This window comes from Perna viridis, chromosome 3 (assembly GCF_037379345.1).
Source record: "Perna viridis isolate PV_CMFRI_1.1 ecotype Kerala chromosome 3, ASM3737934v1, whole genome shotgun sequence".
Classification (NCBI taxonomy): domain Eukaryota; kingdom Metazoa; phylum Mollusca; class Bivalvia; order Mytilida; family Mytilidae; genus Perna; species Perna viridis.
Window position 1 is genome coordinate 38,024,493 of NC_142447.1, and position 22,155 is coordinate 38,046,647.

A 22,155-nucleotide genomic window follows, 5' to 3' on the forward strand; every position below is an offset into this window, starting at 1 on the left:
AATAATCCTTAATATCAATAAATCAATTATTGATATCAATAAATAGGTAATTAGTACCACAACGGCTTGCCATACAAACAAATCTATTGAGGGCAGTAACGGTTGATAAGTCCGTCAAATTTTGTTTGAAAGATTGTGCGTTATGGACTCGTACCGTAAAAATAGACAAAAGTAGACAATGCCACTTTCAATTAAGAATCTCGTAGTTGAAACATATGTATCGGCGAAAAAATGTTTTTAGAATTTTGCGATTTCGATACCCCTATTGCAAAAGCTTTTCTGTAAGGTATCTGTAAGGGAAAACGATTAACAAAACTATACGACAAACGCGAAGACTTTTCATTTCGTATGGTAAACTTTCCTTAAATCTGTGCCAACATCACTTTTTCACCTGCGTATGGAGTGGTCATATCCCAACTCAAGAGCTTGCCATAACTAACAAAATATTTGTATCGCGCTAGACTTCTTACAAATAGAACAGGAACAGGGTTATGTTGCTACAAGATTGAAGTCGTCACTACAAAAGTTTTATGGTCGTCATCATGAACTCGTGGATCGTTACGGTATATCCATCTGCACCATGAAACTGATTTGTTCAACGTGTCATAGTTTTCGTTTCATCTTTCGTCTACCCTGGACTTGACTTTTTATGAGCAACTCGACGGGTGTTTCTAAAATAGCAGAGGATGCTTACCCTACCGGTGCACCTGGTCCATGCTCCCAGTGTTTAGTGGAGTCCGAGTTGCTCATTTACTTTTGTTACTTTATGTGTATTATTTTGGTTATTTTATGTTCATTGTTGTTTATGTCTGTTTTCCATGTCTGATCTTTGCCTCTGGATTACATTCTTTTGATTTCCCTTGATTACTCTATCAAAATGTCAGTGTTATATGAAATAGATCACTAGGGTCTGAAGTCAACCAAATACGATGTAAGCTAAATACTCTGTTTTCATTTTTCAGGCTATGTCTTATTTCTCATTGTTAAAAGGGTTATTAAAATGACCACTGCAACAACCAAATCAGCCATTCGATATTTCAATAACAACTACACTGAATTACAAGTTCATCTAAATCTTTTATTCAAAAGGAAAATTCTATCATTGTGCATTCACTAACAGTTAATTATTCGCCCTACTTCTCACCACTTTGTTACATTTGGGCTTTTTTCAGATTATTTTATGGATACGAGATATTTTGATTCCATAGAACCTCAACAGTTTGTTGTTACTGTTTTAAGACAATATTCCAAGATATACGGTTTATCATACACAATCAAAAACTTACAGAAGAAATACTCCGCTTTCATTTGTCAGTCCAATGCTTTCAGGACTTAACGTTATGCTAATATATGCTAGCCTGTACTCAATGTTTGATTGTAAATACCAGCGCCAGGCAGCATTCTTTGTTAAAATGTTGGAAGAATTATATATCAATCAATCTGGAACAAGTCATTCGGATTCAGATCATATATCAAATATCCAGTTTCGTTTAGCAAATTGTTTTGATCGAAATAATAAACATGTGCTCGAGCTTTTACTGCATGTTATCAAATGAAATAAAACACAAAGTGTGTAATTCTATGACTTACTTTATTATCAATAAATTCCATTTCACTGTTTATAGAATTAAGCATGTCGATAAATTAAAGGTTATATAATCAGAACATGTTTTATGTACATATTTACATGAAATGTGCAGTGTAGATGCATTTCATCAAAGGTCATCATTTCTTGTTTAATGACTGAAGATAAACAAGCAATGTAACCCTCTTGCCGTCAACCGGTTTACAAAAATATTTTATGCAACATTTGTGTTTCTGTGATTTATAATGTCTTTAGACTTGTAATTAATTATAGGTCTCTGATCTTAGTTGATTGCAATATTTCCCTCTGCTGGATTTTTCTTTATTTTTAAATAGGTACAGAATTAGTTGATTCTAATATGACGTGCTTCGAAGCTCTTTACACCACAGGCACAGCCATGGTAAATTAAAGACTGAAGTCTTCAAAGTCGCTAATCGTCAAATATTCACTGTCACAGATTTTGGATTACTTTCAACTTCCGAAATGGTACAAATACGGTAAGCTCTAAAAAAGGGTGGCTTCTGCAAAAATCTTGCTTCCCTTGATATTATAGTGTACTCATTCGTAACCGTTATGACTAGAATGTTTTAGTCACCCGGAACAAGATTAAACAATCAGCAATGGCTACATATAAATATCGGTGTCCCTATAATATATATGACCTTTATATAATCAATTGTAACGAAGGCCTGTGTTTGAATCGGAAACTGGGTAATATTACATGAATTCAACACTAACCGATCATTAAACTTCCCGTTCTAATACAAGCAAAAAAAAAAAAAAACCTGCACAGACGTATAAACTATGTTATGTTTTAAAAAAGTACGTTGTAGCAATTTGATATTGACCAGGGAACCAGTTCAGGAACCAGATTAAGCAGCTGGCAATGATTATTCATAAACTTCGGGGCGTGCTAATGTATATGATCTATATAGTCTTGTAAAGAGCCTCAGTGTCTGAATCGGAAACTGGGTATTGTTCAAAGCTAACCGATCATTTCATATAAACTTCCTGTTCTCGTACAAGCAAGAAACACACGTGTATGATATTTCAGAGGTACATTTTTATCTCGTATGAAGCTAGAACTATGACGCGACATATATGGCCAGCCCGTGGTAAAACAATGATAAAAGGGAGTTTCCGTAAATTATTTCTAAAGTCGACTATGATATATGTTTAATTTAACCGTTTTCATTCAACCATTAAGAAAATAATTGAAGTATTTTGCTCACAAATTGATTTGCACCTTCTAAGAATGACAGGTTAAACGGGAGTTAATAAAGAAATTGATGAACACAAATTACTCCAGCAGCTTTGAAGTCAGTATGACTGTTATTGAAGATAGTTTTTACATCCTGACGATCACTTTAAATGTCGGAACCAATTGCCTACCAATCACATTACTAACAATTCTGTGTACATGCATCGCTTCTTTATGAATAACAAACTGTTTAATTGGTATTAATTGTCGTTCCTCCGCCTGAAAACATTGGATTCACCCTAGAATTGGAAAATTGCATTATTTTAAGCGACAAATTTAATGTTCCAGCAGTAAAAACCAATAAAAAATCAATTACGCTAGCAGCAGAAATGATATTTTTACAGTTTTTTCAATAGATCGGTCATTATTCAGGGTTAAAACATCATGATTGGAATGCATAGATTTGTTTGTCAATTATAATTTCTTTGGTTGAAAGTCGAACGACGCGTCAAACTTCTAACTTAAAAGTATATACGAAGCCCTTTGGTATCAATTTTGGGTAACATAGCTTTAAAAAAAAATCATGTTATCTATATTAGGACGTAAATCATTGTATAATAAGTAAAATATACATCTATATATAGATATATATCGTAACGAGTTCAGACCCACAAGGCCCCGTGCAGGTCCGGGTGTCAAAAGAATAGGCCTGCAGCAGCGCTAAGCTTGTCGTATAAGGCGACTAAATAGTGCTCAGAAATATAGCCGGGGGCTAGACGCTCTGCCCACAGAGCAACTGGGATGTGTGCCCCAGGTGGTGGAATGGGGTACCCCTGGCGTGTTACATGCTGGGGTTGTCAGGCTATAATACGGAAAACCTGACCGCAAACCATAGTGGTGCACCGTGTTGGGAAAGATGCCACGTTCCTCGCACGTTAAAGAACCCTGCTGTGGTATTCGATAGGATAGGAACCTTTGCGCTCCGCCACAGGAGGCTAAATTGCCCGACCTTACCCATCCCCCCTTTTTCCAGTGGCAATCAAAATTTGTCGACCCTATTATCCTTGTAACCCATCCTTTTTTTTTTCATTTCATGGTCATTTTATCATCCATTTCATGTTCATTGTCTGAATATAGCTGAAATATTGCTGCTCGGACGTTAAACCCCAACAAACAAACATCAGACCCACGAATCAACAGGATCAATCAGATTTATTCCAGGTCGGTACCTAATACACTAATTAACGAGTAGCGTACATTAAACTTGTAAAACCTCAGAATTTTTCATACTTTCGAAGAAGCGCACTTATTACATTGCAATACCTATTACCGATAAACTTAATAACCCTAGACAGACTAGGAGACGGCGGAGAACTATGTACCGAATTACAATTCTGATCATTTCTCCGGGATTCAAAACTCACAGAATTGTTATTATTGTACAAATTGGGGTCACCTATCACATGTATAACCGTCGTTCTGAAGAATTGTTTGACGTTGATTTGATTCCTGGTGTTCAAATTATATCATAAGACAAAAAATCCTGAATACAGTTGATACAATATTGAGGAAAATTAAACATCTGATGTATACTTTGGAGGTCATACAAAATGAATATATCCACTTGCGCTTACATCGCAATTCTGCTAAAAGTACATTTGCCAGAGAATAACTAAATGAATTGGCCAAGGAGCGCATTGACACTCTCTTGATATGCATTAAAAATCTGTTTTCCAAAATGTTAACTATTACGATGGAAGACAAACTGTCGAATCAATTATGTGAACATTTTTTGTAGATCTACTAATTGTATTTGCTTAACATAAATGCGAGTGAATATTTGATAGTTAAGCTATTTTCAGTACATCAATTCCGAATCAAGTACAAGGAACGAATGTAGTTCTTTACTTCACATACCTGTGTGCGATCATCTTAACTGAGAAGGTGGACTATTCTCTTGAATGTAGAAGCAAATAGTGACCACTGGTTATATTGATGCACACAAATAGTGATCACTTGTTATATTGATGCACACAAATAGTGATCACTTGTTATATTGATGCACACAAATTGATCCATGCTTTAATTTGGTTTCATTGAAATTTGTTTTGTTTTATTAGCATGAGTATGTTTTATTAATATGTAAAATTGCTTTCCGTTTCTATATTACTTATATGACATGATGTAACAACCAAATATGGATAATGTGTATTAGTTCTACCCATGAAAAGATTCATGTTTTTTATTGTTTGATGGCAATATGAAACGTAAACTCATAATAGCACCAACCCCTCCGTGAGCTACTAATGACCAATTTATTTATGGTTTAAGGGCTTCCTTTTTGCTATTCTTTTATGGTCTTTTTCTAAGAAAACGTTGTCTTCTAGTTCATTAATTGGCACTTTTCACAAGGATGTGGATTTTTTCATGTTGAATTTTCAGATATAAAAAATATTTTGACAGAGAATTCATGTCGTGTTAATCATTCCAATAGAATCCTCTATTAACTCAAAAGCTATCAATTTTCTTAAAGCCAGTATTCCCTGAATTCAACGTCTAAACCACAGTTCTTCTATATTGTGTTACAAAACGTTCAATAATTGTTTTACATGGAAAGGATGACATTCGAATAAATAGCACGAAATAAGATAAATATATGTATATACAGAAACAAAGACATGATTATGTGTATAAAATAGCAAACTTTGAGAAGTATGTAACAAAGATAGATTTGAAAAAAATACGCTAAATAATACCAATTTCTTTACTATGCTCATACAGCAACATATTTACCGCGAGACAATATTCACTCATACACAGTTGTATAGGCAAACACTTTATGTAATCGAACATAACACTGATATTGTTAACCACCAAGTTGTTAATTTCGGTCCAAATTTTTTCTGGAAAAAGAACAAGTATGTATTACTATTCATGTTCAAGAAAAAAGTCTAAACGCCACCTTTAAAATCATCTGTGGCGACATCCACGGTTTCATGTGTATTTTGCGTCTTTACTCTCACTCTTTTTTATGATAGTTGCATTAGTTTTACTATAATTGTGTTGTGAAATGTTAATTTTTTTTTTCATGTAAAATTATTATATGAAATAAAATTGCAGGAATCCGTTTCTATATAGCAGTATCAGCTGCCTCAACAAAACAATACACACGGTAGGCTCATTTCATTCAACGTTTATTTTAAGATAAGTTTGCCTCTATAATGAACATTGTTGAATCTTGTTCAAGTTAAAAAATAACTTTAACATCATTAAAATGAACTTTATTAATCTATGAAAACGACCTCGATTAGTTATTTATTATTTTCCAGCCAGACATCTGTTTTCTAACACATACCATCTGATAAAACAGGTTGTATCAATAGTAAACCACCGCCTTTCCGAACTCTTTCAAAATATCTAAGTTACAATGTATGATGAAATAATCCTGAAAAACTGAGTAAATTATAAACGTAACTAAGTGAATTGATAAGATTTGGTAATGCTGACACTTATCGAGCACCATTTTTTCCGACGAAGGAAAAAATCTTACGAATTAGGCGATTAATTTACAAAATGAACAAGGCTACTTCAAAAATAATAAAAACATGATACGTGTTCAGGCCTCAGTGGAATAGGAGCTTTATCGTATGGCTTACTATTAAATACAGCAATTATCTGATAAAGGCTTAAATGTCTGATCTTTATCAATCATTGTAGATTCATACTCTTTATCACACACCTATATCACATGTTTAACCTTTATCACATATATTTATCGCATGGCCGAACCTTTACTCGGTATTCTCTTATATTTTCATTACTGGGTCTCTCGGACAGTCAGTATACTGTAATACTTTTCTCTTTAAATGTATGATAGTGTGTATATCACATGGCAAATCTGTATCATATGCCGTTTCAACCTCGATCAATATCAGCCCTCGGACCAGGGGCCCTCGTACTGACATAGCTATTCGGGATGATACGACATGTAATATAGATTTTGCCATCAGTCAAACCTTATATCAATTTTGCCATTGACAATACATGTAGTGACGAAAGCTCTATAGGTACGGTGTTAGGTATAAGTCTCCGGTAGTGATGTTTCATGTATCTTCGTTTTCTTTTATTTTTAAACGCGGTTTGATATTTCATCGGATGATCGATACAGAGAGCAGATATTGATACCCCTTTATAGCATTAACCAATGATGAAGTTTCAAATAAAAAAAGCATTAGAGGAAACTGAATATCTTATCTACTAACAGAAAATGATAGACAGACCTGTGAAATGACTCACTAAATGGCGATATTTCTTTGAGGAATGCGTTTATTCAAGTGACTGTTCCAACTTGTTTTGCTGCGTCATTCTGTAGAACTATTTAGTCTAGAACCGATTATATCTCCAGTAAGTGAGCTCATTTCTATATTCCTTATCCATTAAACTTACCGATTTTAATTATGAATTACTCAGATAAGATTCCTGCAAGTGTTTCTATGTTTAACGAGAAAACTATTGATATTCTTTGAAATCTATATTAGCATCGCTTAGATGGATAAAGGAACGCCACACACAGAGTAGGGCAATGTCTTACCAAACCAATTGAAATGAACATGCACGAGAAAAAATGTTTGATTAAACAGTTTGTATGCAATGTAAATAACTTCACTGACCTTTTCATTAGTAAAATGCATTTACAAGCATATTTCTCTATCCTGCAACTGTTTCTTGAAAGTTGTTAGTGCACATCTGTTTTACTCCTGTCTCCTACCATCTGTTGTTTTATTAGTTGCGCCAGTATCAACAAACAAATCTGATCGGCAATACTCTATTATACTGTTGCCAGACTATGTTTGGGTTATTTCAATTTTACTAAGAATAGAAAGTATGGCATGGTCTCTAATTGTAAATACATATTGATTTATATTGTATAACCAACAAAAACAAAATATATTTATTTCGTCAAGTACTACAATAAATTGTCAATTTCCCCATTCATTGCAGTAACAACCAAAGTACTAGTAATCATATGTTCTGAAATGAAACCATATTTTCTATGGCACTTGATGTACCTACCACTGTAAACGTATTGTATGGCTCAAATGTTCTAAAATGCTGAACAAAATGTAGAAGTTATTTTTTAAAGTTCAGAAGTTTATCATCAAAAGTAAAAGGTTCATTAATGCTTAATTTTCATGGATTACGTCTCTTCACTATTTTTTGTAAGTCCATTTATTCTATTCGTTATTTCGATAGTCGGTTAAGAAATCATTCCACACAGCATTTGAATTATAAGCATTTTCTCACAAGTTTACACTAAAAGACACAGAACTTTGTATCTTTCCTTCTCCTTCTATTAGTTGTATATTTCAATGTGCTTATTGTATTTATATGTGTTTGTATACTAGAATAAATATATGTTTATACTAACAACAGAAGTAGTTGTCTGTTTTGACAGTAGGTTCAAAGTAAAAAGGTAAAATGGTTGTACAGTGATTGTACAACAAGGTCAAGTACAAAACATAATTGAAAAAATATACATTGATGGACTTTCTACTTTTGACTCGAATAAATACAGAGAAACAGTCGAGTAGGAAAACGGCTTGTACACAAATACGGCGTACTTTAACTCGACACACAAGTACGGCTTACTTTTAACTCGGCATCTGGTGCACTGCACCTCGAACCTGAACAGAAATGATGTGTTTCTAGGTAATTGGAGTGAGATGCATATGGTCTGTACAAACTACCTGTAACTTATTATCTTATAAATTTTAACCCGATCTTTAATCCTCACAATGTTCTTTATGAAGAACATTACTCAAGATTCGAACTCCTGAAATTTTACAGATAAGTGCATGCGTAAAATCTATTAAAATTAACGTTTAATCTAGTTTGATTAATTGAGATTGAATTGGATGTAGATTTTCATAAGAAAAAGAATAATACTCAATTATAACAGACATCTTATTTGTCTTGTTTTGCCACATTCCGTTAGTTGTAAGATACTGGTGGTAGAATAATACATGTCTCATCTAAAAAAATGTATAGTTTATCGACGTTTCCTTTATGCACTGTGAGCAAATCTCTAGGTGATACCCCATTGCCCTCCCAAGAAACCACATAGGAAACCCCGAAAGTCATTCTGATGAAATTGTTTCATCAGTGTTATTTCTTAACCTTGTATGAATAATTAAATTCTGTATGCTACGTCTCTTTTGATGAGACGAAATATATATAAAAAATGTGTTTTTTACATTCTTTGATGACTTCTACTACTTACAATAAGTATACCATAGTTTGTTTACACCTGATGCTCAGCAAAAATAATACAAATTAAATGATAAACAACCTACACGACAACACTCGTACATTTGTATTTGCTCCTTTCTATGTTTAAACCGAAGACTAGCTGAAAAGAATCGACACAAAATAACATTATTACTATTATCTCATCAACGTTATGCAGTTAGAATTTTACTTCGCTCAAACGGTTACTCTGTGCTAATCTAACAAATGTTTCGATTTAGAGACAGCGAAAACCGTTCATTTGCAGAAATGGCTGGTTTGGAAGTAACAAACTGTGGGGTGCAAAGGAAATGAATGACTGCCTTCAAATAGTTTTCTGCGCGTGAAGAAACTTTACTGAACGTATCATTTGTTCACTCAATTAACAAACCATTCTTTATCTTTTGATTGCTTCTATGTTCTAACGATGCACCTGCTCTAACCGACTAAACATCTTTCCAGCTTAAACATAGAACTATCACAGTACATAAAAGTCGAAGAGTACTATTTGTTTGATGGGTTAGTACTTTTTAACCGGATGTAAACAAAGTGATGCATTTTTTTAAAAATTGGTTTAAAGTGTCCAAATAATTCTTGCACAAGAATGTCTCTTGAGTGAAATTATAGATTTCAACGAAATACTGCTGATAAGAACAAATGCATCAACTGTGTTATCTGTACTGAAAGAAACCTAAATGACCTTCACATTTGTTTAGTTCATAAACAATAAAATCTATTTCTGACGAATTCAAAGCTGCCTTGTACACCTGTAGTAACGTAAAATTATTTTTAAACATTAAATGACGGGTGTACTTAAACTCAAGATTCTGAAAATTATATAACAATTGAAACATTGTGGATCATTTTCAACGATCTAGACTTTACATGAAAGTATAGAACAAAGTACACAGAAAAAAATCAATGGTTAAAACATCAGATATCAAGAAACAAAGAATCACTTGCGCATAAGTACACAACAATACTAAGCACAGAGACCATCATAAATCTAGGCAAGGAACATACGTGATATCTTAATCATCTCGTGTGACAGTGGAAGATACAAATGATATCATGACGATGGCGTTCGAATCCTATTGGCGATCGATTGTATAACCATAAATGGTGTTGCCACTTTCTATAAGGTAAACTGGCAAGTAAATGTTTAGTAAGTTTTTAATTGAACACATTATCTGTATATTTAGGTAACTAGCGTGTTAAAATTGTATTGCCAGGTATTGTATGATATGTTGCCACCAGTCAAACGAACAGAACGTCATTAGAAATCAATGCTCCAAGAACAAAGAGAAAACATATATTCGGTCACAAACAAACAACACAAAAAGACAGAAATCGAATAATAATCCTGAAGGGTAAATAACCAACCCGATGCGAAAATTGAGAAAATAATATATAAGTTCATATTAGACTGGTCGATAGTTGTTTAGTTTTTTTCATATTATACTTTTTTTCAAATATATTTCTACGTGAAATTATAAGTGCTTTTTTTTTAAAATTCCGCTGATGGCTATGTACATGCAGTTGAATATTTTTCATTAAAAAGATTTTATTTTACAAATTAGCCAGCCACTTACTTTCGGTTAAAGCAAAACTTTTCCCTTACCCAGATAAAGAGCCCAATTTCTTCCTTTGCCTTCTTGAACTCTTGAAAAGGAACATTAACAAAGAAACACAAACACATAAATAATTTTTAAAAATCAAGAACATGATAAAATATATAAATAACGGAACACTGGTTATGGTTAGCCATTGGTCAGGGAAGTCTGTCAACATACCTGGTTCTTTTAACCCTGTATATAAATGAAATAAATTTGAACCAGGACTAACTGTTCTTGGTTTTGTACACACCAATTACCAAGAGTTTCAAGACATGATTAAAGACAACAAAATTATAAAATTATTCAAATTTCCTTCACAGTAACAATAACACCATCCTGTAGTGATGTAATAAATGTCAGAACAAAAATAACTGAAATTAAAGTACAAAAAAACTATTATAAATTGATGCAAATTATTTTGATGTGTCAAATTTCATCATGAATCACACATTCTACAGATAAATGCGAATAGAAATAACAGGAAAGGAGTAAAGGCGAAGTTTAATTGAAATGATATCGGACAATATGATCACTACAACACCTTGTATCGTGATATAATTAACCCATAAGTGTATCGTTAGTAGACAAAAACTAAAAGAAAAGCAGTTAGATACCAAACGTAATTCAACGAGTAATTAACTCAGAAATAGCTATTTAAATAAGGGTTTTTACTAAACAAACTAACAACCATATGTGATCTGGAAAACCAAAAGGAACGAAAATTAAAACAAAAACATATTTTCTTAGTCTTTGTGCTTTGGTGTTCCCAGAGTTTTGCTGTACATGAATTTTCCTACTTTTACATCTGTGCATGTGCTTTAGGGTTGTCCAAGGATTTCCTCACTTTTGCATCTTTTTCATTGGTGTTCCCGATGTTGTTTTGTTGAAGGATTTCCCTTATTTTGCACCTCTGTGCTTTGGTGTTCCCGGTGTTGTCTTGTCCAAGGATATCACCACTTTTGCACCTTTGTGCTTTGGTGTTCCTGATGTTGTTTTATTCAAGGAGTTCCCCACTGTTGTACCTTTGTGCTTTGGCGTTCCCGGTGTTGTCTTGTCCAAGGATATCACTACTTTTGCACCTTTGTGCTTTGGTGTTCCTGATGTTGTTTTATTCAAGGAGTTCCCCACTGTTGTACCTTTGTGCTTTGGCGTTACCGATGTTGTTTTGTCCTAGAGTTTCCCTACTGTTGCACATTTGTGCTTTGGTGTTTCTGTTGTTGTTCTGCCCTAGGATTTCCCCACTTTTGCACCTTTGTTTTGGTGTTTCCGGTATTGTCCCGTACAATGATTTCCCCATTTTTGCTCCTAAGTATTTTTATTTTATTATACGATACACAATGCTATGAAGCATCCATTTATATCTGAAGTTTGAATGACAACTCTTGCAACAAGTGGGAGAGGCATCCTTACAAACGTGCCTTTTTCACTCTCAGTGCTTCATTGAACATATTTTGAAATGATATCAATTAATAATCCATAAAGCACCATCGTTGGCTATATTGTTTTTCCTAACTAACAACAAACCTTCCAATTCAATACAGTTCCTTTTCATATTTTATTTAGGAAGAAGACTTTGTACGTACATGTATACCCGTTATAAGTCGTGTTTACGTACCTTTTTCTAACATACAATGTAAAAAAAAAAATTGGAACTTCATAAATTCACCATATTTATATCAAATCAATCACTTTGTTTTAGATAGAAGGTTTCGACAGTTTTAACATAAGCATCCTTGAATTTTCATTATACTGAATAATGAAAGTTAACTACTTTTTGTACTTTTGTCCTGTTATTGCCCGAAGAAAAACTTAAAGCTTGATTGGCCTATTTGTTCAATTGCAGCTTCCCGAAGGGAATAAATATATCATTTAGAAATCGATGGTAAAGGAAAACTATTGACCAAACTTACGACACACGTGATGAATTTTCATTCAAAATTGTCAACTTTCCTTTCATCTGTGGCAACACCCCTTCAGCACCTGCGTATGGAGTGTTCATATCATAGCTCATACGTTATGCCAGAGCTTGCCGAAGCTACGCAGACTTTTTGTATCGCACTAATACTCTAAAAATAGGCTTCTGGAACAGGGTTATGTTGCTACAAGATTGAAGTCAACACTACAGAAGTTTTATGGTCGTCATCATGAACTCGTGGAACGTTATGGTGTATCCATCTGCACCATGAAAACTGATTTATTCAACGGGTCATGGTTTTCCTTTCCTCGGTTGTCTACCCGGGACTTGACTTTTTACGAGCAACTCGGCGGGTGTTTCTAGAAAAGCAGAGGCATTAAGCTTACCCTACCGGTGCACCTGGTCCATGCTCACAGTTTTTAGTGGAGTCCGAGTTGCTCATTTGCTTTTATTACTTTGTATGTATGATTTTAGTTACTTTATGTTCTTTGTTGTGTATGTCTGTTTTCTATATCTGGTATTTGTCCCCGGATTACATTCTTTTGATTACCGCTATAACCTTGGTTCGCTTGATAACATTTTAATCATTTACACTTTCGTCTATAGGACCATTTCATCAATCGAAAGTTTTAAACTTGACGACCTGAATAATTGTTATTTTTTGTTTTCAAGAAGAAGCCCTTATACGGAGTTGTCATACAACTTTGACAATGTCATTTTTTGTATACATTTCCATAATGATCATTTCATAAATAGACAGTTTTTTTGTGTATCTGTAACTATCTTCAAGATGAAACAATAAAAGAATTTAAAGGATAATAACTCTGATAAGGAGTCGTAGAAAGTTGACCCTTTTCAAATGTGGTTAAAGTTTGAAAGTTCTATGCTAGCTGTAATGGTTTCCAAATTATAAATAAAAACGGCAAAATCGTCGATTTTGGCTTAGCAAGGGGTCTGATATAATACGCTTTATCACAAAGGCCATTTTACGATTGGAAATTTCAAGCATAATCTTAAAACTTCAAGAATCGTTATTTTTGACGTATCAACGGCAATACTTCTTACAAGAAGTTGATGCACAATTTCAAATTTGAACAAACCGAGACGTTTGTTAGCATTATTTCTATGAATGACGAATTCCGAGAAAATATGCATTTTGTCTTTTAAGGCGATAATTCTACTAGGAAATCACCATATTACTTCGAATTTTGTAACTTTGGTTGCACACGTCAAGTTTAAGAAAACGGTCCCAATGAAAACAGGAAGAAAAGAAAACCCAGAATTACAAATGTTTTTGTCTAAAACTTGCAACCTCACTACTAGGATCTTTTACACATGTTGTCTCCATAGATGGTCTCCTTCCTTTCATACAAAAACCTCTTGGACTTCATCACATTAGAACCAACTCTATTCTATACCTCTCACTCTACAACACTCCATGTACAAAACAAAGTCTTCACACTCCTGTTTCTGACCCTACCTCAGCATTACACAGACTTGTTGCCATCATTTTAGATATTGGTTTCCACAGACTCTTTAAACCAGTTGGTGTGAAAAGTCTAGATGAAGAAAAACGATCATTTCTTCCACTACCGTTTGTCAAAAAAGGTATAGATGCAATTAATTTGATTAACATCCTCCATCACAAAAACGTTACCAACATTCCCCTATATTTTAAAGAAAAATTCATACCAATTATTTCATATTCCTTTACTTCACCCATTGCATCCAAATTTTTCAATTCTAAAAGGCTATTGCAGAACCTCGAGATTGAGGATTTCAAGGCTAAACAAGCTGACTGTTCTTGCAAAAACTTTCCATTCAATATGGTCCTTCTGGTCACATCGTTACGGGAGATTTGTCCATGATCGAAAACGAATCTCTGCGTAATATCCTTTCTAAAGGTCCCACGTACCGTTAACTATGTTCCATAAATTGGAATTATAACTTTAAAATTCACATGGATGCCGTGAAGGACTACACAAGAAAATGGATAAAATGAGAACAAGAAGACATTGATTCTCTGTCAGAGTGGTTAAAGGCCGTGAGGTATTTAATTTTGAAACGAATAAAAGTTTTAAGTAGGTCAATGAGTGCCAATACTACACCAGTTTTCAAAGACCCCGATGTAGCAAAAACATTGTCTACTATACATGACAAATATGTTGTCGTACCTGCAGACTAATACCAAAACAACATTGTTTTTGTCTGCAAAACGTTTTACCTCCAATGTTTATTATCAGAGGTAGATGTAGAAAATAATAGCAGTGATAAGATCGATACTGCTACCACATTCTCCAAAGATGAGTTTGTGGAAAACCATAAATCTGTGCTATCCTCTTTTGGTCTCCTTTGGTATTAATTCAATGTGGATCCTGAAAAATTCGAAAACTCTATTGGAGACAATCAGTTCAAGACTATTATCAGAATATAACAGCATTAAAACCTATGATTTTTCAACACGTTTTACTTCTATTCCCCATACTCAGTTAAAATCCCGACTTAAAAACATTATACATGGTCGTTTTTCCAAAAAGGTGGTACACCTAGATACAAATATATAGTTCTTGGTAGAGATTCCTCATACTATGTAAGAAATAATTCCAAATCTTCTTCCAAATATACAGAAGATGTTTACAAAATGCTGGAATTTTTAATCGACAACATATTTGTCCAGTGTGGTGGACGCGTTTTTCAACAAACGGTCGGCATTCCAATCGGAACAAATTGTGCTTCTCTACTTGTTGACCTATTTATTCACTCTTTTGAGGCTGACTTTATATCTGATCTGAAAGAAAGAACATCGTTTAGCTAGATCCTTTAAACTCAGATGACGTATTATCTTTAAACAATCCTAATCTTGGGGATTTGATACATCGCATCTACCCCAAAGAACTTGAGATAAAGGATACTACAGACACTGTGAGGTCAGTCTCATATCTTGACCTACACTTAGACATCGATGGTAAAGGAAAACTATTGACCAAACTTAACGACAAATGTGATGACTTTTCATTCAGAATTGTCAACTTTCCTTTCATCTGTGGCAACATTCCTTCAGCACTTGCGTATGGAGTGTTCATATTACAACTCATACGGTGTGCTAGAGCTTGCCGAAACTTTTTGTATCGCACTAGAATTCTAACAAATAGGCTTCTGGAACAGGGTTATATTGCTACAAGATTGAAGTAATTAATACAAAAGTTATATGGTCGTCATCATGACCTCATGGGTCGTTACGGTGTATCCATCTGCACCATAAAAACTGATTTATTCAATGTGTCATAGCTTTCCTTTTCTACATCGTCTACCCCGGGTGTTTCTAGAAAAGCAGAGGACGCTTACCCTACCGGTGCACCAGGTCTATGCTCCCAGTTTCTAGTAAAGTTCGAGTTGCTAATTTGCTTTTGTTACTTTGTATGTATGATTTTAGTTACTTTATGTTCTTTGTTGTGTATGTTTGTTTTCCATGTCTGGTCTTTGTCCCCGGATTACATTCTTTTGATTACCGCTATAACCTTGGTTCCCTTGAAAACTCTTACACAATATGAAAAAGTTTGAGATGTTTTTAAATAGGTTTTACCGCTATGACCTTTGTTTGCACTTTTTATAAAAGAAAGTAACTTAAGACAGAACCAAACATTCGTTTAATTGTTTGAACATTTCCTTATGTACGTCCTTCTGTAGCCAAGAAGACGTCATTGGTGGCGATAGTATAAACCAACAGGAAAGAGGTTTCTTAAAACTGAAAGAAAAACATAGACCATACTTCATTTTTTAATACGGGATATCAGGTGTAATAAACAATATATTAGTCTAGACCCTTATACTAGAATCGGGTTGGTTTGTAATTGCTAAACGTCTATAGAACATAACATTATACTGAGACGTGTTAACTTTTAATAAGAATTGTGTTTTTCTTTACATTTATCTATGTTTATCACGAAAAACTGCAGTTTTGTAATACAAACAAAAATTGGAATTTAAACACAAAGCAAAATATGTTCATGAGTTAAGCTAGACCTTATGATTGATAACTTGCAATTGAAGCAATAACATTTTAAAACCGCGATTGTTTTATAAGAAACTTTCTAACTCGCATGACTTACCTACGTCGGACAACTGTCATCACGCTTCCTAAATTGTTACCGGCTAGTGAGTAAAAACACTTTTAGTTTCTACAAATCATTTACGTTATGTGTAGTTCATTTGATTTCTATGGGATTATGAAAAAAATATGATTTTTGTCAAAATTAAAAAATAATTTGCCTAACACTTTTTCAATATCATACGAACTCATGGAGCATTTACCAATAATAACTTTCATGAAGAAATAAAAAAAGTTTCCTATTTCTCAAAATGTCCATATATTTTGTAGGATTTACCGGGTAAAAGTAATAGCTATTTGAATGTAAATATAACCAAAAACCATGTGCTTTTCGTCTATTTTAAGCATGACATGTGATGACCTATTTTAAATATCAAAAGCCCCTCAATGGATTGAACACATGTCAAGCTAAAATATACCAAAATCACATGGTTTCTATTTTTTTTTACATTTACATAACCTACTACTTTTACCTGAGCATTCTACAATAAATATGGTAATATAAGATTAAAAGTTTGCATTAGGGGTAATGAAATCTTTTTTATTTTATGATATTTTTTTTCAGTAAACGTTTTCAGAGTTCGTATGATATCGGAAATGTGCTTGCCAAAAATATTTAATAAATTCTGATAAATTCATAATCATACACGAATCAAAAGGACTTTATCCTCGCTTCATTATGTTTAACTGTTTTGGTTTCAAAATGAATAATGCTATTTGCTTCGATAAATTGACAAAAATACATGTATAAGCTAAACCACATGATCCACCTTTCGTAATTTTCAGAATATTAAAGTAATTTAAAATATACTTCAACCGTTTTGGAAATAAATGTAGTCCTTGCAAAATTGCTGTCCTTTGTTTCAAATCTTGGATACTGTAAGTGATCCGTTGTTCCACATTTTATTTATATAGAACAACATTTAAGGAAAAACTAACATATTTCCTCATATAGCTCATGGTATATATCTAACTATTGCCTGCTCAATCAACAGTTATGTCCATTTCCTTTCAGTTTAATTCTTACCGTCCTGTATTGTCAGACAATACTAGATATAACCCTAATTACTTACTATGAAGAAATTGAAAATCTCTCCTTTTTCCTGGGGACGGAAATAATACCAACTTGGGGAAATTCTTCTTAACAATTAACAAGCAGCTGCAATTCACTTTCTCATGATTGTAATGTTAATTTTGCACGACAAATCGATTGTTCTGAAATTATAAATTTCAATTTTGTAGCCTGTAAAGTTAAGGGTGCTTTTTTTCACAAAACACAATGGCCCACGTATGATTTGCATGCTAAGGTATTCAAATAGATTATTTCATTTAGTTCTCTGTCGTCTTACACTACAAGGATGTAAATGTCTGTCATAACAGATAATATAATAAGAGAGTATAATTACAATTAGAATACGTAAAGCTTACTTCCTCGTTGTGAATTGATTATAATTAACGTATCTATACGATATAATATGTGACAAGTTTTAAACAGGTATTTTAAAATGGAAATCACAAACACTCTGTATCATTCTAATCGTAACTTTGTCAATCAAATGAATTATTTTTGAATGGTATAAAACATGTATCTATTCTTGATTCTGCGCCCTGCTGGACCAAGATATAGCATTTTGGACTCCAACATAATTTCCGAACCTCCAAGTTTGTTTGTTTGTTTTGTTTGTTGGAGTTTAACGCCGGAGCAGCAATATCTCAGCTATAATCAGGCGATGAACATGAAGTGGATGATAAAATGAACATGAAATGATGATGAAATGAAAAATGGGATGGGACACAAGGATAATAGGGTCGACAAATTTTGATTGCCACTGGAAATAGGGAGAGGTGGGTAGGGTCGGGCAATTTAGCCCCCTGTGGCGTAGCCCTATGGTTCCTACTCCGAGAGAATACCACAGCAGGATTTTTTAACGTGCGAGGAACGTGGCATTTTTCCCAACACGGTGCACCTTTATGGTTTGCAGTCAGGTTTTCCGTATTATTACCCGACAACCACAGCATGTAACACACCAAGGGTACCCCATTCCACCACCTGGGGCACACAACCCAGTTGCTCTGTGGGCAGAGCGCCCTAGCCCCCGGCTAGGGTTCTGAGCACTATTTAGTCTCCATTTACGACAAGCTTAGCGCTGCTGCAGGCCTATTCTTTTGGCACCCGGACCTGCACGGGTCCTGAATCTCCAAGTAAAATAATTGTTCTTTAGTCGACAGTCAACACATTTTGTATACTATTACTACATTGTACATTTTATGCACATGCAATGAGGCAAAAGGTGAATAGTCATTAGACAATTGGTAATTTCGTCAAAATAACTTATTTGTTAAGTATCAGTTATGACACAAAAGACATACTTATCACACAGTAATGTATAAACCAAATAATAAAATGCTGTAGAGCAATAATTGTCAGCTTATTATAAGATAATTTGTAACAAGTCAGACTGGATAAATTGCGGTCATTCATTTGTTTGCATAATTCCAACAGCTGACTCTGTAAGTGTCAACTTTGTTCAAAAGAAACATTTTGTATTTTCACTCCTTACCCTTTATACAAGTCAGCAGATAAACAATTAGTACTATAATTTTTTTTAACATTTGAGGCATTAAAAGTGTTTACTGAGACTGTTTGACAAAGCTATATAAAAGGTGTCAAATAGGAAAAGGAATAGATATGGCAAAACGTCACTAATGCACCATCGCATAACCCCTGTAAAATAGTAAATACCTAAAGAGATCAGCAAAGGTCTTCAATAAGTGTAAACACACATTTAAGTAAGCTCCGAAAGGCCACTGCATAAAAAAATTATATAACCCATGGTAAAAGAACGATGACACTTCTTACAATAAAATAAAAGGTCAAATAACAACACGACGACATATTAATGATCAACAGCTTCTGACTATTGACAGGCGCATGTCTGCGGTGTTGCTAAACCAGTTTTATAAGGCCTTAAACATCCACTTGAATGTAAGGTCAAGAATGAACTGAAACAACAAATAAACACACCATTTCACGCAGTAATATATCTTTCATGGAATTACAACTTATAAACAAACAAAATCAGAGTAAGAAAAAGAAGACTTTATTGATAGCCTCATACAAAAGAGGACTTTATTGATAGCCTCATACAAAGAGGACACACATAAATGAATCATGTACATTATACATAAACATAGCCCATAACAAGGTCAATACAAACATTTACACTCATTTTATCTTTGCCTTTGCTTATGAAGATATAGTGACAATACAGAAGGTAATATAAAAAGGTACGGTAAACCAGTGGCAGACTCATGTGCTTCGGATAGATGTGCAGTTCCTGCTTCATTAAAACACAAAAAATGCTGATTGTTGAAGGTCATTGTTAGTGAGCGAAGAAGAAAAAGAACTATACCAGCTGGAAGCCGTTTGTGATATTTGAAAAGGGCAATTTATATTGGCCAGTCAGGTCATGGTGACGACTGCAAAACTGACGACTTTGACCATTTGCTACACATTCATATCTTATAAGGATATTGTCGGCAATCACAACTTCTGTGAATCGTAGAATGAGTGCTAACCTTTTAAACAAATGATCTTGCCAAACATATACTACCATTTTCAAGATCATACGTGTTTTTCCAACGTTGACTTTATTTAAACCATCTAATGTACAGCTGGTATTATATCACAGTTGGAGGACGCAAACATACTCTTGGATACGAAAAATTTCTTTCTTTCAGTCAGGTGATGGTGACGGCCATAATTGGTTTTGTTTGTTTGTTGGGGTTTAACGTCCGAGCAGCAATATTTCAGCTATATTCAGACGATGAACATGAAATGGATGATAAAATGAACATGAAATTATGAAATGAAAAAGGGATGGGACACAAGGACAATGGGGTCGACAAATTTTGATTGCCACTGGAAATAGGGAGTGGTGGGTAGGGTCGGGCAATTTAGCTTCCTGTGGCGGACCCCTATGGTTCCTACTCCGGGAGAATACCACAGTAGGGTTCTTTAACGTGCGAGGAACGTGGCATGTTTCCCAACACGGTGCACCACTATGGTTTGTGGTCAGGTTTTCCGTATTATAGCCTGACGACCCCAGCATGTAACACGCCAAGGGTACCCCATTCCACCACCTAGGGCACACAACCCAGTTACTCTGTGGGCAGAGCGCCCTAGCCCCCGGCTAGGGTTCTGAGCACTATTTAGTCTCTATTTACGACAAGCTTAGCGCTGCTGCAGGCCTATTCTTTTAACACCCAGACCTGCAGGGGCCTGAGATAACAACTTGAGCTGCTGGAATGCAATGATAATAGAAAGGGTAGAATGATAATCATCAAAGTAGTTGTTTTCATAGAGTTGAAATATTTCATATTTTGTCAATAACAAAGTGGATGTCACGATTAGAGGCACACTTTAATGAATATATAACGTCCTATATGGCAATCTTTTTTGGGTAGATGAGGTTAAGACACTCACCGAAACTAAGATTATTTATTTTAAAAAACATAATCAACACATCAAAAGCTGAAAAAGCTAAGTCAATAGTTTGTTAACGAAACATTTGACGCGGTTTCCGTGATATAATAACATAGCTGAAGTGTACAATTAAAAGATACCACGATTAGGCTTAGGTGTTATTTTTCTAATATAATAACTCAATTTAATAATTTCATTTAATTACAATTTTTTTTTATCAGAGCAAAAGTCATTGCATTTAAGAAGGAAATGACCTTCAAAATTGTTTTTAAGACCTTACCAGGATGACAAGTAAAACATTATGAATAAAATAATATCCATATCCTTACACATACTAACCGCGATTGAGTTTCTTCCAAAGAAAACACCCAATAGAAAAATGTGAGGATAAATTATAGTCGAAAACCTTTTTCTCCTACTTCACAGAATTAATTTTTCGTGGATGTTAATTAAAAAACTCCAATAAAATTTGTGGGTAGCCGACCATCTAGGAATATTAGGCTTTTCAAATAGGGAATGGATCTTTTAATATTGCTCTCTTTTCAGTAGATGAAAAAAATCGTTTCGTAATATTCAAAAGGAAGAGACAAATTTACAACCAAAAAATTAAATACTTTGAAGTGCATCATTTGAAAAGTTTTGACTTGATATATTTAATGAAATTAAAGTCGTGCATTTATAACGTATTGGTATTTCATACAGTATTCTTAAGGATTTAAAGAGATGCATATATATATACAGTTGATGATACATGAAGTAAGCAGGTGATGATACATAAAAAATATAGTTTTTATTGAAGAAATGCAGTCAACACACTTAGAACTCACTCTTCAGACAGAAATAGAGCCATGGAGATAGATAAGTGTGACTAGAAATATAACAGTGGAACATTTTGGCAATGTATGCCAAACAATTATGAACATCTCAATCTTTTTTATACACCATTCTGGTTCTGTATT

General features: G+C 34.1%; 2 long non-coding RNA genes across 2 annotated transcripts; both read right to left on the reverse strand.

The window, feature by feature from the left end:
- Positions 1–1,645: 1,645 nt before the first annotated feature.
- LOC148622155 (uncharacterized) lies at positions 1,646–7,600 on the reverse strand. The gene is made up of 4 exons (XR_015920866.1): positions 7,457–7,600; positions 6,142–6,239; positions 5,580–5,689; positions 1,646–3,085 (listed from the first exon to the last, which is right to left on the reverse strand). It is a non-coding gene; the product is annotated as an uncharacterized LOC148622155 (long non-coding RNA).
- An 8,516-nt stretch (positions 7,601–16,116) lies between these two features.
- On the reverse strand, positions 16,117–21,794 carry LOC148622156 (uncharacterized). The gene is made up of 3 exons (XR_015920867.1): positions 21,536–21,794; positions 17,784–17,925; positions 16,117–16,780 (listed from the first exon to the last, which is right to left on the reverse strand). It is a non-coding gene; the product is annotated as an uncharacterized LOC148622156 (long non-coding RNA).
- Positions 21,795–22,155: the final 361 nt, after the last annotated feature.